At 48.7% G+C, this 16,035-nt stretch overlaps 1 protein-coding gene across 2 annotated transcripts in view; it reads right to left on the bottom strand.

The window, feature by feature from the left end:
- The window catches only part of TPH1 (tryptophan hydroxylase 1), a 391,357-nt gene that overhangs the window by 123,778 nt on the left and 251,544 nt on the right, over positions 1 to 16,035 (bottom strand). The window lies entirely within an intron of this gene.

Genomic DNA, 16,035 nt, shown 5'->3' with positions numbered 1-16,035 from the left:
CTATGAACTCCCCTCTAAGTACGGCCTTTAATGCTGCCCAGTGTGTCGTTGGGGAAGTGTCAGAGGTGTTGTTATGTAGCAAATACTCAGTGATCGCGTGTTTGATTTTCTCGGACACCTCCTTGTGTTGTAATAGTGTGTCTCTGAGTCGCCAGCATCGGGAGGGTCGTTGCACTGGGGGGAAAAGGAGAGTCGCCGAGATGGGAGCGTGATCAGAAAGAGTTGCCACTCCTATATCTACAGTGGTCGTTAGCGCTTGGAGGGAAGCAGCGGCCAAAAAATAATCCAATCTGGCGTACATGCGATGTGCGCTCGAGAAGTATGAATAAGCTCTAGTGCCCGCGTGGAAGCTGCGCCAGAGGTCTAGCATACCCAGTTCCCCCAGTCTCTTCAATCCCCCCTCAGACAAGGTCCCAGCCTGTGTAGTGCGCTGCGCCGACCTATCTAATGTGGTGTCTAGCACAAGGTTGAGGTCCCCCCCCAGAAGGACGTGCCTGTCCTCGGATGCCACCACTACGCTAAGCGCGTTCTGAAGGAATTTTTCTTCACCTTCATTGGGGGCATAGACTGAGCAAACTGTGAAGTCTGACCCCCCCAGAGAGAAATGGTACGACAACAACCTCCCCTTTATCTCCGCTCCCTTCCTTAGCACCCTCCCTCGAAACTTCTGTGCCACTAGGATCGCAACCCCGGCTTTCTTGTTCGGCGCGGAGGAAAAGAACTGCTGCGGCAAGTTACGTGCCCTCATCCTGGAGCAGTCCTTCTGCAGTAGATGCGTCTCCTATAGGAGACAAATGCCGGCTTGCGCATGTTCAAGGCAGGAAAATACTGCTCTCCTTTTAATTGGATTGTTAAGCCCTCTCACATTCAGGGAAAGGATGCGTACTTCAGTGGGGGCCATAGGTCGTCCTCATCCCCGCCTGCTCTGTGTTCCGGGGGCAAACCCCGAAATCTGTACCCGTACTCCAATATGGCTCCCCCACTGTTTGGAATCGTGTCCAGACTCGGCCCGCTACATGGTAGTGAAATCTCGTGCCAGTGGTACGTGGCGAACCCCCTAGGACCTGGAACCCCTCCCTCTCCCTCCCACATAAAAGAAGTCCCCAGGCTCTACCCCCCTTCTAACCCCAACAACCCCCCCACCCTCGCCAACACCCCAGAACTAGAAACTGAAAGATGTAATGACAAAAAAGTACACCATTGTCTATCATCTCTCACCGGTGACTGGTCACACTGTGTCACGCGGAAAAGAAGGTCCAGTCTCTCATCCGTCCCTCCCCCCATCGGCCCCCACAAGAGCGTCTGAGACCCCAGGAACTGCTAACGTGGAGTGCATCAACCACCCGGCTGTTGTGATAAGTCCACAGACACTGCCTCCACTGCCGCCCTGCGACCATTCTTGATCTCCGTCTTAGGGGGCCGTTTGACGCGTCGCTGGTTTCGCTGTTGTCGCCATTGTGATGATGATTCTCCCGCTCCTCCTTGATGAGATGGCTGCTCGTCCTCCTCCATCGGCATGTCTATACCCAGCACCTGACAAGCTTCTTTGAGGGAGCGGAGCTGGTAAAGCTTGTTGTCCAACTTAAACATAATCCTGAACAGGTGCCCCCAGCTATTCGGTATAGCCTGCTGCTGGAGATGGCTCGTGACTGGTTTGAAGCAGCGGCGTTTCTGCAGTGTAAGTGCAGAGAGATCTTGATAGAGCTTCGGGGAGTGACCGCGGAAGGAGATGGGCTGCTTCTGCCTTGCCTTCTGAAGGATATCCTCCTTTGTGCGGAAATCTTGAACACAGACCAGAATGTCTGCGGGAAAAGACGACCCAGTACGCTGTGGTCCGACCCTGTGCGCTCTGTCGATCGGGAGGGCCGTATCCTCCGGGTGGCCCAGAGTATGGTTGAAGAGCTCCCTGGTAAACTTGAAGAGGTCCTTATCCTCATCCCGGTAAGCCACTCCCCGAATGCGCACGTTGTGTCGTCTGGAGCGGTTTTCCAGATCTTCCAAGTGAGATTGCAGGTCTACCTGTTGATCATGGAGACGTATGATTTCCTGCTGTAGTGCCTCAGTTTCAGTGTCTCGGTTATCCTGCTTCGCCTCGAGATCCGCCACCCGTTCTCCCACACTGTCTAGATCCATTCGCACTGACTTTCGAGCCCTGCGACATAGTGACTGTTCGACGGTGGGTCCACTTCCCAAAGAGTCACCAGGCCCGGTATTATAGCGTGTGTGGGCAGCGCCGGCCACCAGGCCACGTGTCGTCTTCCGTCTCACTCTGCGCGACAAAATGGCATCTGACTAGGCCCTCGCCTCGGAGAACCGCGTCGGGGTGCGCTACCCTCCGTCAGGGGCCCTCCCCTAGGATTTCCACCGGCTCCAATGAGCCCTGTCCGTTCCGGGCAGGGACCTCTTCCTGTCTCACAGACACCACTCCGGTTTCCCCAGTGGTGGCCTCCGTTCGGCGGGCCCGCAGTAGCAACAGACATATCTCCCGCCTGCCACCTCACGCAACTTTCAGGCGCGGGCCGGGCCCGCCGCGGACTCCCAAGAACCCGTGGGGGGCCCCAATTCACGAGCTCCCTACACCAAGTCTCTAGTGTGGGCCACCCTTTGGCGATCCCAGTCCTAGGCCCTGTCTTGCTTCGGCTCCAGCTAGGCCTCCATGCTCAGCGCGGGCTTACGCTCACCACCACAGCACCCACCTCCTCACTCCCGGAGTCCGGCGTGTACCCCCACCGACCACCACCTTCTCGCTATGGCGTCGGGTCTGCAGAAGCAATCGGGCTGTGGAACCCCCGACGCCTCGCGCCGTAGACGGCGCGGGTCAGACCCGCCTAGGACTCACTGTGTTGGGTGGGGGCACGCCCGATCACAGGTCTCTGGCTCGGCTGCTGTGTCTCCGACTGATCGCTCCGCCTCCAGCACCGGCCGCGGGCTCAGGCCCCGCCGCAGGCCGATCGGTGGATCGCTACCCCAGCTGTCCCCGCGGGCCAGAAACAACCCCACTGGGTCCCCGTGGGTTAAGGACACCGGGCCGGCTAATGGGGTCACTAAAAGGGGGCTCCGTGAGGCCGGAGCCCGTGCTGTAGAAGGCCGACGGCGGGAGCTCCGAAAAGTGCGTCTTCCTACGCCGCCATCTTGGCCACGCCCCTCTCAAGTTCATCTTTAAAGATTAGGGCCAGGCCTCCTCCTATTTGATCGATTCTATCTTTCTTAATGATAGAGTAGCCTGGTGGAATGAGCAAGTCGAGGATAGGGGTGGAGTGGGCTTTGAGCCAGGTTTCAGTAAGGAATGCGATGTCAATGTTTTCGTTCAGAATGGTTTCAGCAATCTCAGTTGCGTGGCAGGAGGCGGATCTGCAGTTTATCAACATACAGCAGAGGGGAGAGGGGACAGGTAATGGGGTGGGGGGACATGGGGGGATAGGTTTAAGTAGTTGGGGGGGTCTAGGAGAGGTCAGAAGAGGGGGGGTCTGCTTGTTCCTAAGAGAACTGGAATAGTGGATTGACTGGTAGGGGGATAGTGGATAAGGCAGAGGCGGGAGATATACGGGGGTTCGTAGACAAGTTAGCTCCCGAGGTTATAGAGCAAATATCACTTTGAGGAGGGGAGATCGTATTGATCTTGTAGGGTGGGGCTCTTAAGGAGGGTTCAGTGTGTTTAGATATGATAGTGTGGTTACCAGGGAGGGGGTGAGTGTCGGTATTGGTGATACGAACAGGAGGTCCATAAGTGGGTGGATTGAGATGAGTGTCGATGAGCGACGGTCGGGTGTGTTGTGAGGCTGTCGATGTGTGGACAAGATCTGAGGAGAGGGATTTAACAAGGCGTGATATATCGTTTCTGAGAGAGGAGAATTCTAAAACGAGGGATGAAAGGAAAAGTTCGACCTTAAGGAGTAATTGAGTAGGAATTGATGGGAAAAGTGTATCAGTAGTTGTCCGGAGGTTGTTAAGGTAAGGGTTATCGAGGGGTGGGATGTTCAGGGGGAGAACGGGGGGAAATCCTGGAGGAGGGGTGAGGGGGGAATTGAAATGGGGGGAGTATCATTTTTGGGGGTAGGGGGTATGCAGGAGCTACCACTAGAGCACCCCTAGGATAAGCCCTGCGGGGTGAAGCATGTAGTAGGCAGAAGGCGGAAGGAGTGTTCACTACCCAGGCAGTGAAGAACCCTAATATGTGTTTTCACTACCTATGAGGTTTGCTCTCCCTATAGGTTAACCTGGGGGTATGGCTGAGATTACTTTAAGCTGTAGTGATGGCTTACAGTTGAGCAGCCTCATGTTGTTTACTATCATTGGATTCACAATGACAAATCCTCCCTTGTGGTAAAGGTGGATTTGTCATTAATAACTTAGAAATGGCACTTAAAGGAAGTGGGCATTTCTCTACACAAAACTCTTTTGTGTGCCTTTTAGTTTGATGTCAGACCGCACTGGAGGCTGAGGGAGCCCATATGTGCATTCCCCAGAGACACCCATAAACATTGAGCATGCAACTGGAACGACATACCTCGCCATTTGAGGACTTGAATGTATAGATTGAGGGAGAGGTTTTGACACTTGGCGTCTGGGAAGCCAGATCATGTTCCCACTAAAGATTAATATCTTCATTCCAAGGCCTCATAGCGGACAGGACTGAGGTTTAGGGGAGACATCTGAACCACCCTTAACTTCATAGGCACACTACAGTATAACTACTGGTGCCATACTTCAGCTGGGCAGACATATACTTGTGGACATGTGGGACCAGACATCCTGGACTGCATGGTGCACACTGCCAGAGGAATCTGTTTCACACAAGGAGGAGACTGCCATTGTAAGGAACTGTGAACCTGGCCTGAATAGTGGCTGGCTTGGGCTGATTACCTGCAGCTGTGTGGTGCACTGAAGTGTGCTCTCCAAGTCCTTGTCGGCTTGACCCCTGTTCTTTGTGGAGATCTCATGGACATCGAAGACCTCCCATGAGGGACCTACACCATCTACTTGTTTCACCTGGAGAGTGGTACCCTCTCAAGCGCCTACTTCATGTGCTGGATCCTGACAGCACAGAGGAGTGAGCATGGAACTAAGTATTTTGCCTGGAGACCGGATTGCCTTGTGTGGAGCCCCCAAACTCTGCCCGCATATAAGGAGTGTGACCCCTGCCTCATTGGGCCTCAGCATGCACAAGCGTCTCGTTGGTGGTGAGCGGATTCATTGGTTGTGGGACTCAGCATGGCCTGCTTCGTCGCCCGTACCGCATCGCTCTCGTGTGACATGCCGACTGCATGCTCATTGCGTGCAGTGTCCAATTCACAGGTTACAACCCTCGGAGGGAGGGCGCTTCCGTAGTAGGCCTCATTCTACCTCGTGTGCAGCAGCGACCCTTGCAGGTAAGCATGGTGGGGCGGGTGGGACGTTGACAGATGTCGAAATAGGATTTATTTATTTGATTTTCCCTATTTTGTTGCCTTGCCCGCGTCCCATCCCACAGTGCTTACCTGCACAGACCGCAGCTGCTCATGCGGTGATACAGAATTTGCAACTGTGTGTGTGGGACTGGATTGTCTGGTGTGACTCGTATCATTGCACACCAGATGTTGTGCCTCATTTCCAGGGAGGTACTGAGAACCCAACTTGTGGTTCATTGTGACTGAATTTTCTGGTGCGACTCGGGTCAACGCGCACCAGATGCTGTGTATCACTTCTCGTGGGGTCCTGCGACAGTTGCACCCCCATTCACCGAATGTTCCATCATGCCCTCAGTGTGGCAAATCAACTGCCCTCTCCTCACCCGGCCCAATGACTTTGTGTCATCAGGTAGTATCGCCTGGATCGGGCATAGGTGGTGAGAGTAAGTGACTGGGCTAATGAACACTTTATAGAGCGATCGGAAGTGGGTTAAGAGACTGTGTGACCCCTCTGTGGTTCGCAGAACTGGGCGGTGCTAGAAGGTGAATTGAGGGACCTCTTGATTGAACTAAGAAAGGCTCTAGCCTGTTTTCTGATCCAAATAAAGTGGGTGAACTTCCAGAGTGGTGGCCAATCCATTTATCGACTGCTGCCTGGTTACTCTTGATAGTTACTCCAGCCTTCTCCCCTGGGACCCTGACTAAGTGTCCCAGAGTGTGGCTCCGCCTTAAACCGGTATAGTAAGGGGTGTTTTTTTTACACTAACCTGTGGACAGAGTAGTGGGGGGATAACTGAGAGGTTATAACTGAGAGGTTTGGAAGGATTGTGCCACGAGATCTGTATTCATATTATCAACTGACCGGCTGGATATTATTTGCACCGCGTTACGGTGCCACGTGCGTGTGTGTGCGAGTGTGCTTCATACAAACTTGCTGATATCATTTGCACCACGTTACAGTACCTTGTGAGTGTGGGAGAGTGTGCTGCATGAGATCAGCCTGTTAATAGTTGCACCGCACAGTGGTGTTGTTTTACTTGTTTGTTTCATTACCTAACAAATACTCTCTTTTGACATTGGTTTTACCCATGCATCCTTGGCCCACGGTCCTGCTGAAAAGTGTTATAAATTCCTGTGTGTACACATTCCTGTTATCGTTGTGACCTGGGGTGCACACTAGAAATGTGTGGACTTGAGCTGTGTTATTTGCCATGGTTGGCAAAGTTCTGAAGACTTATCGCACCGCATAAGGGTGCTGGGTTGAAATAGGATTCTTCCCAAGTGTGCATATTACTGATGCCATTTTAACAATGTTGGGCCTAGTACTGCCAGTAACATTTCCAAGTGTGTTTTATGCCCAGAGATACATGATGTTCATATGGTGTTAATCAATGTGTGTGTTGAATACAATCTCTATTTACATATATCACACGTGAAGTCTCTTTTGTGACGCTCAGTGTATTTATTGTGTGCGAGTGCAGCGCCAATGCTTTACACATTGCCTCTTTGATAGGCCTGACAGCTCATTGCCAAGCTACCCAAGGTTGAATGCAGGTTATACAGTGAGTACAATCACCTAGCGCCTGACAGGAGTGGTAGGTTCTGCCTGGCTTGGGAATCTCCTCAGCCAACCAGAAAGTACCAGTTCCAACAAGGAGTAGCTAGGGCAACAATGGACAGAATGTCCATTATCTTAAGATGAGTTCATGTGATTTTTTTAGAGGCATAAATAAGTAAGACTTGGGTGTTGATTTGACCTGTAATATGTAGCAGTAAAGAACCCTGGGGAAGAAAACTATTATCCAATGAACAGGAATGAAGAAAATGCAACATTAATTCAAGTTGTCAATATGTTTTGGTCCTGTTGTCCATTGTAAAGGCATCTTTATTAGAACTATACAAGGACAACAGTCATGTAGTGTGTTCTTGTATGGTTAAGACACACCTGAGCCAAAGAGATTTATCAGAGGGGTGTCACATTGCAATAACATGGATGGACTTAACATTGCACCCTCTTCTGTCATTTGAAGTGGATCAATCCAGGATTTAGACTGACAAGCCTGAAGTGCTCAGCTGGTGATGCAGGAGGTGTGCCCCATGAATATCAGTACCACTGTATCGGTGGGACACAATTTCGTGGACAGAGTATCAAAAATAAAATATCAACAGGTAAGTAGTAAGTAAATCTAGATTTTCTATACCTAGCTCCACATTTATGTACCTATAGGGTACATGTATCATCAAGGTACAAAGATGTGGAGTTAGGAATAGAATATCTATACTTCCCTATATGTACTTACCTTTTAATAGTTTGTCCCTCGATATGCTGCCCTCAATATTCTAGCCCCACTATGTTGTTGGTGACGATATTCAGTAATACAATCAAGCAGGAAGATAGCAAATGCGAGGGCTTGGAGATTAGCTATGGAGACTTATAAGCAGCTTTAGTATTGCTCTGCCACTTGTAAGCAGCTGCACTTGAATTCAAGAAATGTTTAAATCGAAATTTCCTGCCTGGCATTTATATCTGAAGAATTCCAGATGAGGGGCTTAATGTAAGCGGTGTTAGTTAGTGGGTTATGAGCCTATGTTACTCCTAGAAGGCCACTTGTTTGCAGATTAATCCAAGAGTTTGCTGGGTGGGAGAGACGTGGCCTTGCTCTCACAGATGAATTTTGAAAGAATATTCTCGAGGCAAATGTCAAGCACCAAATAGCACTTATCCCTCAAGTGATCCCCTACCCTACTGGTAGAAGCGCCTGCATAGAGCATGGGAAGGACTCTCATACCCCGATATGAGGCTCCTGCGTGCATGGGTAATAGGGGTCTCAAATTCTGTCTTCAATGTCCTGACCAGGTGCAGTCATTGCATGGATAGGAAATCAGTGTGTCAGTGCAGAACATATTTTGCCCTCATAGCACCAAGGTCCACCGGCTGCAAAGAGTAATGTCTCCTAAGGAAACGACTGTGCATGGGTTGACCCTTCTTAGCACACTATAAATGAAGCTACCAACCTTCTGTGCCTCTAACTGTTGTTACCAGTGGGGATCCTGATGTACCCCGTTGGTGCCTGCACTTGCTGTATATCCTGCTTTTCCAGAAGTCCTGCCAGTTCATGTTCCTCAGTAACTCCTTTCCTCTGCTTCTTTAATTTTCTCTATCAAGTTCTCTCTGGTCTCTGTAGTCTCATAATTTTTGTATCATCTTAGCTCCTCGTCTGCCTCATGTTGCCATCTCTTCTATATCCCTACTTCAAGTCAATTTATTTCTTCCAACCTGCCCCATGAAAACTACTCACTCTTGCCGTTCAACCCATTTGCTGCTACCAAGAGACTTAGTCCTGCTAGTACCACAACCTGCAACAGCCAGGCTCCTCTGGCAATAGTCACTGAAGACTTAATTGAAGTTCATTGAGGTCAGGATAGTTTTGTGAAGATCACACCTCATCCTCAGTTCTGGCCACAATCATCCTAAGATTCCCTACGGTCTATTCAATACCATTACTAGAATGTGTGCTTAGTTTTGGACCGAGAGTTTTCCATATTCCATATCCTGCACCTGGCAGCATCACAGGTTGCTTCTATGACTGTGTTTCCATTTTGAAATGGGTATGTAATTAAGCAGAATAAGAATGTTCTTCTGAAAGGCTGACCTTCTATACAGAGATGACTGTCAATTAAACTATATCCAGAGTGACTCAACAAACCAATGTTTACTGATCTCTCAAAATACTGTCTCCCATGTATTGATCTTCTTGTCATTGAATGGGATCATTACTAGAAAAAATAAAAGGAATTTAATACGTCTCAGTATAATTTCCTTTATCATTTAGGCACTTTCTTGCACTAATTTGTGTTATCATTGTTTATAATTCAAAAGTACCACACACATGAACAGTTGTAGAGAGAAAGTGATGTGGGCACCTCGTACTAGACACTATACTTTGGTGTACATTTATCATATCCACAGAGATGTAGAAAACTCCCATAAAATAGACTGTTGAACTAACATTCCGTAAATATCTATGGGGGGGGGGTCGGGGGTGTAAGTTTGCCAGTGTGACAGACTAAATCACTCCTTCAACCTGAAGGACATCCCATCCTCCAAATCTAGAGATGTCTGCAGCCTCTGTGAATATCTCCGAAAATTGGCAGTAACCACTGTCACAGCTGTTTCTGTCAATGTTGCAAAGGTTTGATGGATGCCTCTGTATCACATTTTTACATAGTTTTACTTTGTTTCAAAAACAAACTCCTAAAGTGGGGGATTGCTTTTTTAAAAGAGTAAAATGAATGACCCCCATACTAATCGAGTTTTCTCCCTTGGTGTGGGGGTAATTGTTCTACTTTTATGCTCCCACGAGCCAGGTTTCACCAGTCAGTGATAGACAGCCTAAACAAACCCATCCAACCATCCACTCTAAATTGAGCAGCCAGTCGGATGGCTAACCTCCAGCGACACATACTCTGTCAGAGTAGGTTCCATCATCGACATACTTAAGGTCAGCGCAGCCCTAACTTTGTTTCAATAGAGTACCCTCTCCTCTGAACTCTAAATCACCCTCCTCTGTCACTAAAGTATCACCTAATTAAGATACACATCTGTAACTTGAACTATAGCAACTTCGGTGACAAGTTTTCTGAGTGATATCTGTGACACTCCTTGCAATTGCTCTCTCATTGACAATGCATTGACAATACATTTCACGAATACATACTCATTGTCAGTGAAATTGCTCTCCCTCCCTCGCAGCTCCACCATTATGTGAGGACTTCCCCCGAACCCCTGCACTCTCGAGTGTTGGTGTTCGAGGCCTTCCTCGAGGCCCTCCTCCGCACGCAGGTTTCACCTGCGCCTCATCCCTGGTGGTCCAGTGGACCTCTGTCTCCTTTCTCTTGCTCCACTTCTTCTCTCCTTTTTCACTAGTTTTTTCCCCTCACTTCTATCTCCCCCCTTCCTCCATTTTCTGTCATTTTCCCTTCATTTCAAGCTCCCCTCTTCGCTCTCCTTCTCTGTCTTTCCTCCGTTTTTCACTTGTTTTTTTACTCTCATCTCAATCTCCCCCTTTCACTCTCCTTCTGTGTCCTCTGTGTCTTTCCTCCACTCTTTCTTGCACTTTTGCTGCCTTATTGGCACTTTTCTCTCTCTTTTTTCCTTTTTCCTTATGTCTTTTTAAACCCATTTTCCCCCGCCGCTGCTGCCCCCGTGGCCCCTTCCCCCAGCACGACTAGTGCGACCGGCCCAATCCAGCTCTCCTCCCCGCTCCTGCCTCCCAGCTGCCCAGCCCTCCCGACCCCTACTTAATGGCGACCGCACGAAAGGCGAGCCCGACCGTGACCCAACTGCGACCTGTGCCAGGAACTCTGGATCTCTGCACCGCCAACGCTATGACCCAGCAGCGCTCCATGCTCTCAGCGCAGGCCGCAACAATAACTGCAAGCCAGCATCACCAGCTGACACCCACGGACCCTTCAGCTGTCACCGCTGCACAAACACACCACCGAAATCTGGGACCTCCTCAACAGCACCACCCTGGACGTAGCATTCGTTACTGAAACCTGGACCAACACCACCTCAGGACCGGACATCGCCATCGCCATTCCCCAAGGATATAAGATCTCCAGGAAGGACTGCCCCACCGGCCCGGGAGGAGGAATCGTCATCGTCCACAAATCTACCCTCTGCCTGAGCACACTCCCCGACGAGCCCGCAGACCTGATGGAACACCTTCACTTCAAGATACTGGCCAGCTCTATCGCTACCCTCCGAGGAACCCTAATCTACCAATCCCCTGGACCCCGCTGACTTTTTTGCAACTCCATCACGGACATCATCTTCTCGCATGCCATCGTGTCCACCAACTACACCCTACTGGGTGACCTCTACTTCCACCTCGACAACCAACTGGACCCCAGCACCATATTCCTCCTGGACAACCTCCACAACATTGGACTCCGCCAGATCGTGACCGATCCCACGCACTCAGCAGGACACACCCTCGACCCCCTCTTCCCAACAGGAAACTCCATCACCTTCAGCCACACCACCATACTCCCATGGAATGACCATTGATGCGTCCACTTCACCTTCAGAACACACACCATCAACAGACACCAGCACCTGCTCCCACGAAGAAACTGGACCAGAATCACCGACGACCAGCAACTCCACCCAATGCATCGCGGAAAATGACGACCCCAAGACCGCAGCCTGAACCCTTTACAGATGGAACTCTGACAGCACCAACACCGTGGCCCCCCTCAAGAAAAACAACAACATCCACGCCAATAAAGCTAGATGGGTTCACTACCGAACTTCGAGAGTCCAGACGCACTTGCCGCAGCCTCGAAAAGTCCTGGAGGAACACCAAATCCACAGAAGCCCACAACAACTTAAGAGCTGCCACCAACACCCCCCGCCAACTCTTCAGAAAAACAAGGAAAAAAGCGATTGAAGACAGAGTCTCCACTCATGCACACAACAGTAAAGAACTCTATCTTCAATACCACGGGACTCCATCAGGACCAACTGTCCAGATATACCCAACTCTTTAACCCCTTCATGCTCACCACAAACACATCTTTGAATGAAATGTTCTCGAAAATGGCTGACAGATTTAAAACAAATATCAAAAAGCAAACTTTCCGAGTGAAGTCTTAATTTTTTTGCTAAATTTGATGCAATGCTGTTCAGCTGTTTTTTATGGGACTTAACATGGTAAATCAAAGTTTTGTGAACCCCTTTATTTTTTATCTCGCTTGAGGAATCAGAGTAAAACCTGTCATAAAGGAGCCTAGGTGGATGAACTGTTTTTTGGAAAAAGTTGTGCAAATTTGTCAAACTGCGCAAATGTTATTAGCAAAACATAAAACACTCGACCTATGGAAACTCTCCCCTAGACATAACTTCCCAGTATATATGTATGTTTACATGTATACAAATGAATAATGATAATTACAAAAGAACATAAGTGGCCACAATGTAATGACTCCTGATGCACAACCATCATTTTAGCCATTCGGTGTGGCACCAATATTAACTGGAGGGGTGTAAGTAACCTGTTTTTAAATACACACAATCAGAGCAGTGCTGAGGTACAGTGGCATAATTTCTGTTAGTTACAGTTTTCAAAACTGATGATCATTTATTTTAACGACTTCATTTTGGGCAACATCCTTTGTCCGAATAATATCATAGAAAATAACTTTAAAACAAGAGTGCACAGTCAATTTAGCAGTTATTTATTAAAGTTTGTGTGGGTGTTTGAGCAACGCAATGTTACACAAAACACAGAGTCAATTTACTAGTCATTTTAAAGGCTCATAAGTGCAGCCATTGAATCAGGTGCAGGATGCGCTGAGGCAATGGTAGGTAGCTCTGGCTTTGCCACGCAGCCTCGTGGGGCCTGATTCACAGAACTAACTTTAGACAAAATCCTAAACTTACTACTATTTTGGTATTCACAGAAGGCACTTACTCATTTCGGTATTCACAGAAGGCATTCGGGAGTCCTTAAGTTAGGAGTCCTAACTTTACTACTTCTAAACTGAGAAAAATCCTAACTTTAAGGCTTCCGGTATTCACAGAAGGCATTTAGGAGTCCTAAAGTTAGGAGTCCTAACTTTACTACTCCTAAACTGAGAAAAATCCTAACTTTGAGACTTTCAGTATTCACAGAAGGCATTTAGGAGTCCTAAAGTTAGGAGTCCCAACTTTACTACTCCTAAACTAAGAAAAATCCTAACTTTAAGACTTTCAGTATTCACAGAAGGCATTTAGGAGTCCTAAAGTTAGGATTTTTCTCAGTTTAGGAGTCATAAAGTTAGGACTCCTAACTTTAAGACTCCTAAATGACTTCTGTGAATACCAAAATGAGTAAGTGCCTTCTGTGAATACCAAAATGAGTAAGTGCCTTCTGTAAATACCAAAATGGCAGCAAGTTTAGGATTTTGTCTTAAGTTAGTTCTGTGAATCGGGCCCTACGTGGCCTCTCAGCTAAAGTAAGGCTTGTTTGGTTTGCTGCCCCAACTGGTGACAAGAGGTACTGCACCAGTGTTTTCCTCCACCAAGGACAGAAGCACAAACAAGAAATCAAGATGTCTACACCCACAGGGCCCTCTAAACCACTGGTGCCACACAGAAGGGAACGAGCAGTGACGCTACACTGAATGTCCAAGCCTACCTTGCTGACTAGACCCCAGGCAAGATGAGGCTTCAATAACATGCAGTACTTGCTGCCACTTCCTGGTGACAGCCCTACCAAGTACTGCACATTAGGCTTTAGACTAAAGCATTTCAGCGTGGTGGTCCGTATCACCGCACTGAAATACAAATTCATGCATTTATTGCACCTCCTCAGCTGTCTAGAGCGCTCTTACCACTATGTGCCTGAGAAAACTGGAGACAGCATGCTGTCCACGCTTCTTGCAGCAGGCTTGGGGGCTGGCTCAGCTGAGCTTGCTTTGGCTTAGGCTACAATGTAAACAATTCACTGACATACCCGCGCAGCATCAGCACTGACATTAGGAGAGTCAGTCTAATTTGGCCAATCCCACAACAAGGAGAGACTCATGTGCCATACAGAGACACACCTATAGGCTGGCTGTGCCACACGAGTGGGCAAGACACTGCAGTGCACAAGTTTTCAAACTTCACATGCAGCTCCAGCCACTGCTCGCACCATGCTGAATAGTGTTACTTCTTCTATTACACCCACCAGCAGCCACGGCCCAGCTCCCCCCCAAGTGGTGCCTCAACTGTTACTGAGCTTGCATTGCAGTCAAGCAATGCACAGCCTTTTTGCCGCAGCAAATCAAGTGTTCTGGACCCTCCATAGCCAGTGCACAGCCAGGCCAGGGGGAAGTCAGTTGTCTCGGCTGGGCTGGCTGGCCTGTTTATCGTGCTGGTTCTGACCAGTAAGTGTAACTTTTAGTGTGTGTGCACCACCTGCCTCAGCCTCTCAGTTTCTCTCTTGAGGTGTGGCTTGCCTGGTGCTGTTACAGGCTAGGCAGTCACTGCTCTCCTAGTCAGTACTAATTGAATTGACTTTCGTTATGTGCACTGCAGCCTGAGCCTCCCACTCTGCTGAGGCTTGCTGGGTGCTTCAGCCACACTCCAAGTCCGCAAGTCTCTCAGCTTTCGTGACTGTCTGCCCTAAGGGAAAAACCCCTGCTCAAAAGCTGCACACAGAGGCAAGCAGCATGTCTAAAGTATTTCAATGACTGCACTTATTTTTTTTAGTTGCACGACATGTCCACCTCACAGTGCACTTCATCAAAGTTTCTGTTTTCTTAGCTCTGTCAAAATATGAGCATATTATACATTTACATAGCACTGTATTGGCATCAGCATGACGCCAGTCTGGTATTAGAACGCTAGTATGTTGATGCAATGGACTAAGACGTCTGTGAATGATTATCATAATTTATTGATAAAAAAAGAACTAGCTCTGGAGTAGGTGCCCCTAGCGTTTGATTGTAATGAGGAGAAAACACATTGTGTTTTCAAAAAAGCCCTCACTCACCAACCTAGTTGGTGACATGCTTCATCATTCGGCCCCACCCAAGGTGCTGAGTGCACCTCTGGTGTGCTGCGACGCTTGGATACAGCAGAGCGGGTATTGCAACGTGAGAGTGCAGTGATGGTTGGTGGGTACATGTTAGAAATAACTGTCCTAAGAGTCCCACTGGACAAAAAAGACTATTTTAATGTGTGGGCCCTTGGCAGTGAATAAAAAGCCTGTTCAAACAAAAACGTTTCACTATTTTTTTTTTTAATGTATACCGTTTTCCTTTAAGGAAAACAGGATACATTTAAAAAAAGAACTGCTTTATTTAAAAGCAGTTCCAGACACGGTGGTCTGCTGAGCCCCGCAGGCCACCATCCCTGGGAGGGCCTGTCATTCCCAATGAGCTCGCAAATTGTGAGAGGCTCATTAATATTCATGAACCTCGCAATTTGCGACCCCACTGGGAATGCAAACAGTGTTAAACACACTGTTGTACATGCCAAAAAGTGCCTCGTAAAGAGTCACAATTTGCAAGGCACTATTTTGAAAGTCGTACATCTGGCCCATAGTTTGCAAAGTATATGGTTGTCCTCTTAATTTATTAATTGAATGTGATGAACTTTTAACATTTTTTTTGTCTATTTCTCTTCCACATGGAATTTCTGTTCTAGATCAATCAATCAATCAAACATTTGTAAAGCGCACTACTCACCCGTGAGGGTTTCAAGGCGCTGAGGGGAAGGGGGGGCTACTGCTCGAATTGCCAGGTCTTGAGTAGCCTCCTGAAGGTGAGTAGGTCCTGGGTCTTCCGTAGAAGGATTGGGAATGTTTTCTAGGTTTTGGCGGCAAGGTGGGAGAACGATCTGCCGCCGGTGTTCGCTCTTCGGATGCGGGGGACAGTGGCGTGGGGAGCGGAGGGGAGCTGGCCGTTCGGGGTGTAGAAGGTGAGTCGTCTGTTGAGGTATGTTGGTCCGGTGTTGTGGAGTGCTTTGTGTGCGTGGGTGAAGTGCTTGAAGGTGATACTCTTGTTGACGGGAGGCCAGTGCAGGTCTTTTAGGTGGGGTGTGATGTGGTTGCGGCAAGGGATGTCGAGGATCAAGCCTGTGGAGGCGTTCTGTATGCGTTGTAGTTGTTTCAGG

Source organism: Lissotriton vulgaris, chromosome 2_1 (genome assembly GCF_964263255.1).
Source record: "Lissotriton vulgaris chromosome 2_1, aLisVul1.2, whole genome shotgun sequence".
NCBI lineage: Eukaryota > Metazoa > Chordata > Amphibia > Caudata > Salamandridae > Lissotriton > Lissotriton vulgaris.
Note: the sequence above shows the minus strand (reverse complement) of the source record. Positions and strands in the feature narration are given on the sequence as shown.